Source organism: Brassica rapa, chromosome A10 (assembly GCF_000309985.2).
Source record: "Brassica rapa cultivar Chiifu-401-42 chromosome A10, CAAS_Brap_v3.01, whole genome shotgun sequence".
Taxonomy (NCBI): Eukaryota; Viridiplantae; Streptophyta; class Magnoliopsida; order Brassicales; family Brassicaceae; genus Brassica; species Brassica rapa.
In genome coordinates, this window is record NC_024804.2 from 11,461,219 (window position 1) to 11,476,680 (window position 15,462).

At 30.0% G+C, this 15,462-nt stretch overlaps 2 long non-coding RNA genes across 2 annotated transcripts; both read left to right on the top strand.

The window, feature by feature from the left end:
* The first annotated feature begins 504 nt into the window (after positions 1-504).
* Positions 505-974, top strand: LOC117129129. Its single transcript, XR_004452722.1, has 2 exons — positions 505-747; positions 841-974. It is a non-coding gene; the product is annotated as an uncharacterized LOC117129129 (long non-coding RNA).
* A 5,695-nt stretch (positions 975-6,669) lies between these two features.
* On the top strand, positions 6,670-7,534 carry LOC117129197. The gene is made up of 2 exons (XR_004452821.1): positions 6,670-7,307; positions 7,401-7,534. It is a non-coding gene; the product is annotated as an uncharacterized LOC117129197 (long non-coding RNA).
* The last annotated feature ends 7,928 nt before the right edge of the window (positions 7,535-15,462 follow it).

The following is a 15,462-nucleotide window of genomic DNA, read 5'->3' on the forward strand; positions in this document are numbered from 1 at the left end:
TAAGTCTATCTACGGTTTAGATAGGTCCTCTTTTTACAATCTCATATGGATATGTTGCTTTAACTGCATGTGAAGGAGGACGAGTAAGTATGGCAAATATGAAGTTTACGTGTTTGTAACGTGCGCAATGTTGGGCTTATTAGAAAATCTTGTAAAATTTAAATGTTTGATATTTAATTTTAATGTACATGGGGAAACGACAATAGTAGGTTGAATGGTAGTGGCATATTTTGTAAATATTGTGGTAAAGAAAGGGAAGTTAGTTATTTAGGTTGAGAATCACTGTGAGATTAACACCTAAGCATGGTATGTATGTAAATAAAATTACATACTAAATGTTACTTTTCCAAAATGTAAAGAGATTTTTTTTTATCAAGACCAAAATCCAACCAATTTAATTTCTGTTGAACAATATATACACACATTCATATCTAAAATATGTTTCCAACAATAAAAAAAGTTATAAAACTATAAATAGGAATTGTTCATAGTAATCAGAGGCATAAAAAAGAGACAAACATAAAAGATACACAAGACTAAAAAATAAAAGATGGAGAAGAAGTGCATGTGCATGTTGATGATTATGTTCGTTGCATTGACGATGATACCATTACCAGCAATGAGTGAATCGTATGAAGCTTGTCATGAAAGGTGCATTCACTCGTGCCAAATATTTTTTGAGGGAGTTGAAAAATGCATTCACGATTGTGTTGGTATTAAATGTCATAAAACACATGTACTCCCTCGGTATGTATAATTCATGTATCATATGTATATATGTAATGTGTGAGTATGTATGTATGCATGTCTAAATGAGTTTTGGTGGTAATGGATTTACAGGATAGCGGCTAAAGAGATATTTCAAGAAATTCATACATAGAGAGATATGTTATTAAACACACATGATGTTTAAGTTTACTACTCTTTGAATTATATAATTTTGAATAATAAAATTCCATCATTCTTAGAATTCAGTTGTTTTCACAACATCTCCTATTGCACATTTTAATTGTTGTCTTGTATCATAGATCTTATTGGTTCATAGTATATCTAGATTTATATATGGACATGTACCATTTAGAGTTTCAGGCCATCCAAAATAACTCATTGCACCCAATCTAAAAATATAAAATATTAAGAATTTGATTGGTAGAATGTGACTTTATTTTTTCTTCTTTAGAAAGATGCTATAAATTCTTGTGTTATAATTGTAGCTGTAAATTCTATTGTCATATTTTCTAATTTAACTTTTAGGTTGTAATTTTTAATTATTTATTTAAAACATGATTTGTAAATTGAAGTTGTAGAAAGCACTCAGATCAGTTACCAATAACCTCTTAAAAATACAGAAATTGTTTTGTTTTACGTGATATTAGAAATCTTCTCTATTAAAAAAGAATTACAAAAAATCTAATGTACAAAAACCATAGGGAAATAATTTCATTAATCATTTAATATAACATATTTGATAGCGTAAGAATCTTGTAAATGTTACGGTGTGTAACTTTATAGATATGGCACATATAATATAGTATAACTTTTATGAAAATTCTGCTATAAAGATTATAAAGATTATAAATTAATTGCTTTGACCAATGTTGGCTAATTTTCATGACATAGACAAAATGGTTTATAGTTTTATATTATACTGTTTTGATCAATTTGTTTATCTTAATTGCAACAAAATGTCATAACATGTGATATACCAAGCTTTTATGTTTGTTTGGTAGATTTTTATTAAAAAATAAGTTTAGTAAAAAGTTAAAAATTCCATCAACATATGTCGTAAATCACATATATCTGGTTAGATAGATGGGCTTAGTAAAAATAAAATAAATTATAATTATATTTAATTAAATAGAAGTATAAGTTAGGTACAATTGTCCACAAAAATAGAATAAAACAACAGTAGCTTTAATATTAATAACTGCATATTAATAGTCACGTATATTTATATTTTCTTTAATTTGTTAACTTTCTAATAAATAGGTTTAACAACATTTTAAAGTAGATTTTTAAGAATGCTTTTTTAATAGTATAGATATTTTGTTATGTGTTTTTCATAATTAATAGTTTTAAATTTTTATTAGAATATTTATATAAATAAATACATAAAAGGTATAATATTTATAAACTGAAAACTATAAATGTAAATAAATTTTAAAAATATAAATTACAAAAATATTTATTAATTACAAATATAAAATATAAAAATTATTAAAAATGAAAACATTAAATAATATGTAATATTACTTTTGTGTAAGATTTGGTGTTATAGTTGGAAATGATAAAAAAAAATAACACCAAAACACCAAATTTGATGTAATTTTAACATGGAGAAATTTATGTTTACCACTTTCATACCACCACTTTTGATCTTTACCATCACTAAATGGACATTTTCAAAAATTCATTCTTTATTAAGTGGCAAAAGACTCTTATACCTTTGTTTTTTATATATATAATAAATAAATATTTAAATAAATAAAAAATCTTTAAAAAGAAAAAATATATTTTTAATTTTTTTTGAATTATACTATTTTGAATTTTTTTTGAATTATACTATTTAAGGTTCAGAGTTGATGTTTCATGGTTTAGGGTTTAGAGTTGATGATTTAGGGTTTAGAGTTGATGTTTTAAGTTTAGATTTAGGGTTGGGTTTAGGGTTTACGTTTAGGGTTTAGAGTTCATGTTTTAGGATTTAGATTTGAAGGTTTAGGGTTTAGAGTTGATGTTTCGGGGTTTAGGGTTTAGAGTTGATGTTTCATGGTTTAGGGTTTAGAGTTGATGATTTAGGGTTTAGAGTTAATTTTTTAAGTTTAGATTTAGGATTTAGGGTTTAGAGTTTAGAGTTGATATTTTAAGGTTTAGATTTAAAGGTTTAGGGTTTAGAGTTGATATTTTAAGTTTAGATTAGTTAACGATATGTTTTTTTTTTACAAAATAGAGAACACAAATCTTTATTGTAAACTAGAGAACACACGGTCCTTCACAAACTTAGCTTTATTTGTCCGAATTTTTTCATATCTATCATGTATATATTGATCTTTAAACATTTATCAAAGAAACCAGAAGTAGTCTCCTTTTAAAGAAAAGTAGAGTTAATTTCTTCAAGTTTGTACCATTAAAAAGAATTTAAAGCGAGAGATGGTAAGAAAGAGTGTGATCATAGGATTTTTACTTACTGTTTTAACGACTTTAATAAAGGCTGAGGATCCTTACTTATTTTTTACGTGGAAAGTAATCTATGGCACGATTTCACCCCTCGGAGTTCCTCGGAAAGCTTTTTTTTTTTTTTGCTAAACTGTAAATTTCATATTAATGAAAAGAAGATTGTACATACTAATCTTAGGTTAGATCCAACTTGGCAAAAAAGAAGAAAAATAAGCTGGAACAAGGAATATATCAACTGGCACTACAAGAAAACAGCGGTATTCTGACGGACGTTCCGACGGAAAATGAAATCCTCGGAATATACCGAGGAATTTCCGAGGCAATTCCGAGGAAACCCAAAATTTGGCTTCCTCGGAATTTCCTCGGAATATACCGACGGAATTCCGAGGAAAATTCATTTCGTCGTAATATTCCGACGGAATACCGAGGAAAATAGTATTCCTCGGAAAAAACCGATGAATTCCGAGGAAATATTAGAGCCGTTGGAGAGCCGTTGGGGGGATTTTAAAAATTCCGAGGAAATTCCGAGGGCAAAAAGGTTTTCCTCGGAATTTCCTCGGAATAGATCTTGTCGATTTAGGGATTTGATTATACATTCCTTTTCCTCGGAATTTCCTCGGAATTTTCCGAGGAAATTCCGACGACGATAGAGTTTTCCTCGGAATTCCCTCGGAAAATTCTGAGGAAATTCCGAGGAACTTGGGGTTTTAAACCGAAAACAACGTTTTACAGATTGAATAACTTGTATAGAACCTTCGTTAAGTGTCTTAACCAGATTATGAAGTCAAACTTTGGTGTTTTACCCAATAACAAACACTTTTACGATTGCATGAACGAAAACCACACAACATAAGAGAAACACTTATACACTTTAACAAACGGTAAAGGGAATACTTACAATTATTTTTGAAATTTTGTTATTTCATGGTTTATGATCATCTATACAAAGAATCCTTAATGGTATGCATTATAATTGTATAAGAAATGAAATACGGCGAAAATAATCGATGTTTTGAAACCCCAAACCCTGGTTCCTCGGAATTTCCTCGGAATTTACCGACGGGGTGTCAAGAGATTACTTCAGCTCAGACAGCTTTGAGATATCGTACACTAAATCAGATCAAAATGATACATTATACCCGTTGAGTATCTCAATTCATTGGAATTCTCAGGGTTGCCTTCGCACAAAATAACTCTGAAAGTTGGTGCTCCAGTTATGCTTCTGCGAAACATAAATAAAAAAGATTATGCAATGGTACCCGTATGATCCTAACCCACATTGGCGACTGCGTGCTCAAGGCCGAAATTATCATTGGCTCACACATTGGAGAGGAACTATTGATCCCAAGGATTGTTCTTTTGTATGATGAAACAAAGCTACCGTTCACATTACGTCGGCCGTAATTCCCTATCAGATTGTGTTATGCAATGACAATCAACAAAAGCCAATGCCAAAGTTTAAAAGAGGTCATCTTATATCTGCCTAAACCGGTCTTCGCTCATGGTCAACTTAATTGGCCCTATCACGTGTCACAAGTAGAGCAGGATTAACGAACATCAAAAGCGAAGATTCCCACCAGCTGAAAGTGAAAAACATAGTCTACAAAGAAATATTCAAAGGCCTTCCTCCCCACAAAGGTATTTTTAAATTAAAATTAGTAGTTTTCACTTCCACCATTTTTCAAAGTCTTCTGATAAAATATTATATTCATAGATTTACAATGCCCAACATATCGACCAGACAATGGTACAATCAAATAAAGAAGGACTTACACAGGGTTTTTACCCAGCTATGCTATGTATGAATCTTTTTATATAAGTAACCATAGCTTGGTATTTACTTAAATTTAAGTTAGTTAACTTATTCTTAACCAATTTCAGGCTATAGTTTTTTATGGTCCACAACGCAGCTTCTGATCTTCAAAAGACTTGGTCTCTTTCTTACATTATTTATGATTACTTAGCTACCTTTTTGTTTTTAAACAATTGCATAAACTCGATATTCACCAATTTTCCAAACATTTTGGAAAATACAATGCTTCCATTCCAAACAAAAACATTGAAACTTATAATCAAAAATCGACTATCAACACATTCCGCGTATCGCAGGGTGAGGATATGGTATCAATAATAAATTGTAAAATTTTGAATATAATGTGTATAAATTGGATTGCTTATTAGTTAGTAATATTCAAATATTCTTAGAGTTGTGTAACGTAAAACCATATGAATACATCTTGTAATATTGAAAAATTGAACCAATATGTAATGTAAAATCTCAAACGTAATAGTTTTTAAATATTCACAATATGTTGGATTATTCAATTTACATGGCCTTACTGAGACGGAAAGAATATTTGGACATGATTTATTTGACATGGACCAGATTTGTTGTTTAATCTTTATAGGCCTAATAATTGTTGATGGGTTTATCGTTAACGACATGTTATTGTCCTAAACAATTGAGAACGAAAAAAATATCCAATTTCTTAGTTCTAATCTATCAGCAAGCAAAACAAAATAAAACTACTCATCTTTTCTATCTAATTAAGAAAAATGGATTAGGGTTTACAACGTAAAAATTCAACATGTTTGACGTTCCCAGAATCTTCTAACCAAATCTTACCCAGACGATTCTTCTATTAACAATTTTTGTTTCCTTGTTGTTGCTTCTTCATCGACATCAACCATCATCTCTTCCGACAGTCTATCAAGTGAATTAGGTTCTCCCACAATTTTTGGGTTCTAACCTTGGCTTATATAGGTTGAAGAACATACTCCGAAAATATATGCCTAAGATTTGCCACTTATTGGCATATATTTAGCTTGTCAATCATTCAAACAATTAATATTTTCATAAAGCATTACAAATTAATCCTAGTCATACATTCGTTCTTGACTTCAAAGCATTGTAAAGGTATGAAATATTTAGGAATCACCCTAATATCATTGCCATATATAAAGATTATCGTTCAGTTGAAGTATTTGATATAGTTAATACTATATATATGTTTTCCTAAAATAAAAGATGACGGCTTACACTGTATTAACGGGATGAATACATAGTATTAGGCTATATTTATTCTTACCTTTCTTGCATACATCTGTATTAAATAGTAAACCAATTTCTATTCGGTATGTTTAACGGTTAACCACATTGTTCACATTATAATTCGGTTTGTGATAACCGTTTGTCAAATTTATGAATATGACATATTGTGTTGTTTTACTGCATTTTTGTCTAAATTTTATCAATATAATGTTCCACTGAGTTTATGTGTTTACATAAAATGGTTTAATGGTCTTCTATGGTCTCAGTAGGTTCTGATATCGTTGCACATAGTATGTAAACAAATGTTTAGAATAGTTTCTTATATACTCATATTTAAGTCTATCTACGGTTTAGATAGGTGCTCTTTTTACAATCTCATATGGATATGTTGCTTTAACTGCATGTGAATGAGGACGAGTAAGTATGGCAAATATGAAGTTTACGTGTTTGTAACGTGCGCAATGTTGGGCTTATTAGAAAATCTTGTAAAATTTAAATGTTTGATATTTAATTTTAATGTACATGGGGAAACGACAATAGTAGGTTGAATGGTAGTGGCATATTTTGTAAATATTGTGGTAAAGAAAGGGAAGTTAGTTATTTAGGTTGAGAATCACTGTGAGATTAACACCTAAGCATGGTATGTATGTAAATAAAATTACATACTAAATGTTACTTTTCCAAAATGTAAAGAGATTTTTTTTTATCAAGACCAAAATCCAACCAATTTAATTTCTGTTGAACAATATATACACACATTCATATCTAAAATATGTTTCCAACAATAAAAAAAGTTATAAAGCTATAAATAGGAATTGTTCATAGTAATCAGAGGCATAAAAAAGAGACAAACATAAAAGATACACAAGACTAAAAAATAAAAGATGGAGAAGAAGTGCATGTGCATGTTGATGATTATGTTCGTTGCATTGACGATGATACCATTACCAGCAATGAGTGAATCGTATGAAGCTTGTCATGAAAGGTGCATTCACTCGTGCCAAATATTTTTTGAGGGAGTTGAAAAATGCATTCACGATTGTGTTGGTATTAAATGTCATAAAACACATGTACTCCCTCGGTATGTATAATTCATGTATCATATGTATATATGTAATGTGTGAGTATGTATGTATGCATGTCTAAATGAGTTTTGGTGGTAATGGATTTACAGGATAGCGGCTAAAGAGATATTTCAAGAAATTCATACATAGAGAGATATGTTATTAAACACACATGATGTTTAAGTTTACTACTCTTTGAATTATATAATTTTGAATAATAAAATTCCATCATTCTTAGAATTCAGTTGTTTTCACAACATCTCCTATTGCACATTTTAATTGTTGTCTTGTATCATAGATCTTATTGGTTCATAGTATATCTAGATTTATATATGGGCATGTACCATTTAGAGTTTCAGGCCATCCAAAATAACTCATTGCACCCAATCTAAAAATATAAAATATTAAGAATTTGATTGGTAGAATGTGACTTTATTTTTTCTTCTTTAGAAAGATGCTATAAATTCTTGTGTTATAATTGTAGCTGTAAATTCTATTGTCATATTTTCTAATTTAACTTTTAGGTTGTAATTTTTAATTATTTATTTAAAACATGATTTGTAAATTGAAGTTGTAGAAAGCACTCAGATCAGTTACCAATAACCTCTTAAAAATGCAGAAATTGTTTTGTTTTACGTGATATTAGAAATCTTCTCTATTAAAAAAGAATTACAAAAAATCTAATGTACAAAAATCATAGGGAAATAATTTCATTAATCATTTAATATAACATATTTGATAGCGTAAGAATCTTGTAAATGTTACGGTGTGTAACTTTATAGATATGGCACATATAATATAGTATAACTTTTATGAAAATTCTGCTATAAAGATTATAAAGATTATAAATTAATTGCTTTGACCAATGTTGGCTAATTTTCATGACATAGACAAAATGGTTTATAGTTTTATATTATACTGTTTCGATCAATTTGTTTATCTTAATTGCAACAAAATGTCATAACATGTGATATACCAAGCTTTTATGTTTGTTTGGTAGATTTTTATTAAAAAATAAGTTTAGTAAAAAGTTAAAAATTCCATCAACATATGTCGTAAATCACATATATCTGGTTAGATAGATGGGCTTAGTAAAAATAAAATAAATTATAATTATATTTAATTAAATAGAAGTATAAGTTAGGTACAATTGTCCACAAAAATAGAATAAAACAACAGTAGCTTTAATATTAATAACTGCATATTAATAGTCACGTATATTTATATTTTCTTTAATTTGTTAACTTTCTAATAAATAGGTTTAACAACATTTTAAAGTAGATTTTTAAGAATGCTTTTTTAATAGTATAGATATTTTGTTATGTGTTTTTCATAATTAATAGTTTTAAATTTTTATTAGAATATTAATATAAATAAATACATAAAAGGTATAATATTTATAAACTGAAAACTATAAATGTAAATAAATTTTAAAAATATAAATTACAAAAATATTTATTAATTACAAATATAAAATATAAAAATTATTAAAAATGAAAACATTAAATAATATGTAATATTACTTTTGTGTAAGATTTGGTGTTATAGTTGGAAATGATAAAAAAAAATAACACCAAAACACCAAATTTGATGTAATTTTAACATGGAGAAATTTATGTTTACCACTTTCATACCACCACTTTTGATCTTTACCATCACTAAATGGACATTTTCAAAAATTCATTATTTATTAAGTGGCAAAAGACTCTTATACCTTTGTTTTTTATATATATAATAAATAAATATTTAAATAAATAAAAAATCTTTAAAAAGAAAAAAATATATTTTTAATTTTTTTTGAATTATACTATTTCGAATTTTTTTTGAATTATACTATTTAAGGTTCAGAGTTGATGTTTCATGGTTTAGGGTTTAGAGTTGATGATTTAGGGTTTAGAGTTGATGTTTTAAGTTTAGATTTAGGGTTGGGTTTAGGGTTTACGTTTAGGGTTTAGAGTTCATGTTTTAGGATTTAGATTTGAAGGTTTAGGGTTTAGAGTTGATGTTTCGGGGTTTAGGGTTTAGAGTTGATGTTTCATGGTTTAGGGTTTAGAGTTGATGATTTAGGGTTTAGAGTTAATTTTTTAAGTTTAGATTTAGGATTTTGGGTTTAGAGTTTAGAGTTGATATTTTAAGGTTTAGATTTAAAGGTTTAGGGTTTAGAGTTGATATTTTAAGTTTAGATTAGTTAACAATATGTTTTTTCTTACAAAATAGAGAACACAAATCTTTGTTGTAAACTAGAGAACACACGGCCCTTCACAAACTTAGCTTTATTTGTCCGAATTTTTTCATCTCTATCATGTATATATTGATCTTTAAACATTTATCAAAGAAACCAGAAGTAGTCTCCTTTTAAAGAAAAGTAGAGTTAATTTCTTCAAGTTTGTACCATTAAAAAGAATTTAAAGCGAGAGATGTTAAGAAAGAGTGTGATCCTAGGATTTTTACTTACTGTTTTAACGACTGTAATAAAGGCTGAGGATCCTTACTTATTTTTTACGTGGAAAGTAATGTATGGCACGATTTCACCCCTCGGAGTTCCTCGGAAAGCTTTTTTTTTTTTTTTGCTAAACTGTAAATTTCATATTAATGAAAAGAAGATTGTACATACTAATCTTAGGTTAGATCCAACTTGGCAAAAAAGAAGAAAAATAAGCTGGAACAAGGAATATATCAACTGGCACTACAAGAAAACAGCGGTATTCTGACGGACGTTCCGACGGAAAATGAAATCCTCAGAATATACCGAGGAATTTCCGAGGCAATTCCGAGGAAACCCAAAATTTGGCTTCCTCGGAATTTCCTCGGAATATACCGACGGAATTCCGAGGAAAATTCATTTCGTCGGAATATTCCGACGGAATACCGAGGAAAATAGTATTCCTCGGAAAAAACCGATGAATTCCGAGGAAATATTAGAGCCGTTGGAGAGCCGTTGGGGGGATTTTAAAAATTCCGAGGAAATTCCGAGGGCAGAAAGGTTTTCCTCGGAATTTCCTCGGAATAGATCTTGTCGATTTAGGGATTTGATTATACATTCCTTTTCCTCGGAATTTCCTCGGAATTTTCCGAGGAAATTCCGACGACGATAGAGTTTTCCTCGGAATTCCCTCGAAAAATTCCGAGGAAATTCCGAGGAACTTGGGGTTTTAAACCGAAAACAACGTTTTACGGATTGAATAACACGTATAGAACCTTCATTAAGTGTCTTAACCAGATTATGAAGTCAAACTTTGGTGTTTTACCCAATAACAAACACTTTTACGATTGCATGAACGAAAACCACACAACATAAGAGAAACACTTATACACTTTAACAAACGGTAAAGGGAATACTTACAATTATTTTTGAAATTTTGTTATTTCATGGTTTATGATCATCTATACAAAGAATCCTCAATGGTATGCATTATAATTGTATAAGAAATGAAATACGGCGAAAATAATCGATGTTTTGAAACCCCAAACCCTGGTTCCTCGGAATTTCCTCGGAATTTACCGACGGGGTGTCAAGAGATTACTTCAGCTCAGACAGCTTTGAGATATCGTACACTAAATCAGATCAAAATGATACATTATACCCGTTGAGTATCTCAATTCATTGGAATTCTCAGGGTTGCCTTCGCACAAAATAACTCTGAAAGTTGGTGCTCCAGTTATGCTTCTGCGAAACATAAATAAAAAAGATTATGCAATGGTACCCGTATGATCCTAACCCACATTGGCGACTGCGTGCTCAAGGCCGAAATTATCATTGGCTCACACATTGGAGAGGAAGTATTGATCCCAAGGATTGTTCTTTTGTATGATGAAACAAAGCTACCGTTCACATTACGTCGGCCGTAATTCCCTATCAGATTGTGTTATGCAATGACAATCAACAAAAGCCAATGCCAAAGTTTAAAAGAGGTCATCTTATATCTGCCTAAACCGGTCTTCGCTCATGGTCAACTTAATTGGCCCTATCACGTGTCACAAGTAGAGCAGGATTAACGAACATCAAAAGCGAAGATTCCCACCAGCTGAAAGTGAAAAACATAGTCTACAAAGAAATATTCAAAGGCCTTCCTCCCCACAAAGGTATTTTTAAATTAAAATTAGTAGTTTTCACTTCCACCATTTTTCAAAGTCTTCTGATAAAATATTATATTCATAGATTTACAATGCCCAACATATCGACCAGACAATGGTACAATCAAATAAAGAAGGACTTACACAGGGTTTTTACCCAGCTATGCTATGTATGAATCTTTTTATATAAGTAACCATAGCTTGGTATTTACTTAAATTTAAGTTAGTTAACTTATTCTTAACCAATTTCAGGCTATAGTTTTTTATGGTCCACAACGCAGCTTCTGATCTTCAAAAGACTTGGTCTCTTTCTTACATTATTTATGATTACTTAGCTACTCTTTTTGTTTTTAAACAATTGCATAAACTCGATATTCACCAATTTTCCAAACATTTTGGAAAATACAATGCTTCCATTCCAAACAAAAACATTGAAACTTATAATCAAAAATCGACTATCAACACATTCCGCGTATCGCAGGGTGAGGATATGGTATCAATAATAAATTGTAAAATTTTGAATATAATGTGTATAAATTGGATTGCTTATTAGTTAGTAATATTCAAATATTTTTAGAGTTGTGTAACGTAAAACCATATGAATACATCTTGTAATATTGAAAAATTGAACCAATATGTAATGTAAAATCTCAAACGTAATAGTTTTTAAATATTCACAATATGTTGGATTATTCAATTTACATGGCCTTACTGAGACGGAAAGAATATTTGGACATGATTTATTTGACATGGACCAGATTTGTTGTTTAATCTTTACAGGCCTAATAATTGTTGATGGGTTTATCGTTAACGACATGTTATTGTCCTAAACAATTGAGAACGAAAAAAATATCCAATTTCTTAGTTCTAATCTATCAGCAAGCAAAACAAAATAAAACTACTCATCTTTTCTATCTAATTAAGAAAAATGGATTAGGGTTTACAACGTAAAAATTCAACATGTTTGACGTTCCCAGAATCTTCTAACCAAATCTTACCCAGACGATTCTTCTATTAACAATTTTTGTTTCCTTGTTGTTGCTTCTTCATCGACATCAACCATCATCTCTTCCGACAGTCTATCACGTGAATTAGGTTCTCCCACAATTTTTGGGTTCTAACCTTGGCTTATATAGGTTGAAGAACATACTCCGAAAATATATGCCTAAGATTTGCCACTTATTGGCATATATTTAGCTTGTCAATCATTCAAACAATTACTATTTTCATAAAGCATTACAAATTAATCCTAGTCATACATTCGTTCTTGATTTCAAAGCATTGTAAAGGTATGAAATATTTAGGAATCACCCTAATATCATTGCCATATATAAAGATTATCGTTCAGTTGAAGTATTTGATATAGTTAATACTATATATATGTTTTCCTAAAATAAAAGATGACGGCTTACACTGTATTAACGGGATGAATACATAGTATTAGGCTATATTTATTCTTACCTTTCTTGCATACATCTATATTAAATAGTAAACCAATTTCTATTCGGTATGTTTAACGGTTAACCACATTGTTCACATTATAATTCGGTTTGTGATAACCGTTTGTCAAATTTATGAATATGACATATTGTGTTGTTTTACTGCATTTTTGTCTAAATTTTATCAATATAATGTTCCACTGAGTTTATGTGTTTACATAAAATGGTTTAATGGTCTTCTATGGTCTCAGTAGGTTCTGATATCGTTGCACATAGTATGTAAACAAATGTTTACAATAGTTTCTTATATACTCATATTTAAGTCTATCTACGGTTTAGATAGGTGCTCTTTTTACAATCTCATATGGATATGTTGCTTTAACTGCATGTGAAGGAGGACGAGTAAGTATGGCAAATATGAAGTTTACGTGTTTGTAACGTGCGCAATGTTGGGCTTATTAGAAAATCTTGTAAAATTTAAATGTTTGATATTTAATTTTAATGTACATGGGGAAACGACAATAGTAGGTTGAATGGTAGTGGCATATTTTGTAAATATTGTGGTAAAGAAAGGGAAGTTAGTTATTTAGGTTGAGAATCACTGTGAGATTAACACCTAAGCATGGTATATATGTAAATAAAATTACATACTAAATGTTACTTTTCCAAAATGTAAAGAGATTTTTTTTTATCAAGACCAAAATCCAACCAATTTAATTTCTGTTGAACAATATATACACACATTCATATCTAAAATATGTTTCCAACAATAAAAAAAAGTTATAAAGCTATAAATAGGAATTGTTCATAGTAATCAGAGGCATAAAAAAGAGACAAACATAAAAGATACACAAGACTAAAAAATAAAAGATGGAGAAGAAGTGCATGTGCATGTTGATGATTATGTTCGTTGCATTGACGATGATACCATTACCAGCAATGAGTGAATCGTATGAAGCTTGTCATGAAAGGTGCATTCACTCGTGCCAAATATTTTTTGAGGGAGTTGAAAAATGCATTCACGATTGTGTTGGTATTAAATGTCATAAAACACATGTACTCCCTCGGTATGTATAATTCATGTATCATATGTATATATGTAATGTGTGAGTATGTATGTATGCATGTCTAAATGAGTTTTGGTGGTAATGGATTTACAGGATAGCGGCTAAAGAGATATTTCAAGAAATTCATACATAGAGAGATATGTTATTAAACACACATGATGTTTAAGTTTACTACTCTTTGAATTATATAATTTTGAATAATAAAATTCCATCATTCTTAGAATTCAGTTGTTTTCACAACATCTCCTATTGCACATTTTAATTGTTGTCTTGTATCATAGATCTTATTGGTTCATAGTATATCTAGATTTATATATGGGCATGTACCATTTAGAGTTTCAGGCCATCCAAAATAACTCATTGCACCCAATCTAAAAATATAAAATATTAAGAATTTGATTGGTAGAATGTGACTTTATTTTTTCTTCTTTAGAAAGATGCTATAAATTCTTGTGTTATAATTGTAGCTGTAAATTCTATTGTCATATTTTCTAATTTAACTTTTAGGTTGTAATTTTTAATTATTTATTTAAAACATGATTTGTAAATTGAAGTTGTAGAAAGCACTCAGATCAGTTACCAATAACCTCTTAAAAATGCAGAAATTGTTTTGTTTTACGTGATATTAGAAATCTTCTCTATTAAAAAAGAATTACAAAAAATCTAATGTACAAAAATCATAGGGAAATAATTTCATTAATCATTTAATATAACATATTTGATAGCGTAAGAATCTTGTAAATGTTACGGTGTGTAACTTTATAGATATGGCACATATAATCTATCCTATACTAAAAGCCCGATATAGAGTGATTTCACAGTGTCCACGTCGACAAATTTATTCGGCCAATCAAAACATTTCAATAATACACGTATGATCTCTTAAAGATGTTGCTTTTGTATGGGCTTTAATGTGGTTTTATTGGGCTTCACGGTTTCAATCTACCGGTACAATTAGAAAAAAAAAACCTGAGACGGATAACACGATGCTCTCTCCTCTATCTCTTCGTCTTCGCCGTTTCCTCTCTATCGTTTCAGTTCTCTCGATCCTCATCTCCATAATCAATACTCCATTACATCTCGATCCATCAATCTCTTCTTTATGATTTCGATTCCGTTTACTCTTTCCCTGCTACTTTATATACTGATTTTCTCTCTTGAGTGCAAACCAAACCAGCTCATCTCCGAGGATCTCAGCCGCCGCTACTTCCACCAGCCCATCTCCGCCGTCGTTTACTGCCACTCACGCGGCGTGAGCTGATGGGCGTGGATATGCTACTTATTGATCCAAGGTTCTGGATCCTTATTTTAGTATTTGGTTCCAGATTTTGAGTTTTTTTTCTTAATCCGGTTCATTATTTTCCTTCTCAGGCAAAGCGCATCCACGTCTTTATCAATGTTCACCGTCTTAACACCTTTAAACCAAATCCGCAACGAAGCAGGTTCACTTAGGTCTCAATTTCAAGTTATTAGCTAATTTCCAAAGAGTTTCAAGTTATTAGCTAATTTCCAAAGACAAGCATATAGGTTTTTCACAAAATATGTTGAGATGTATATATAGCATTCATATTTTGTCATGTACTAAAAACTAC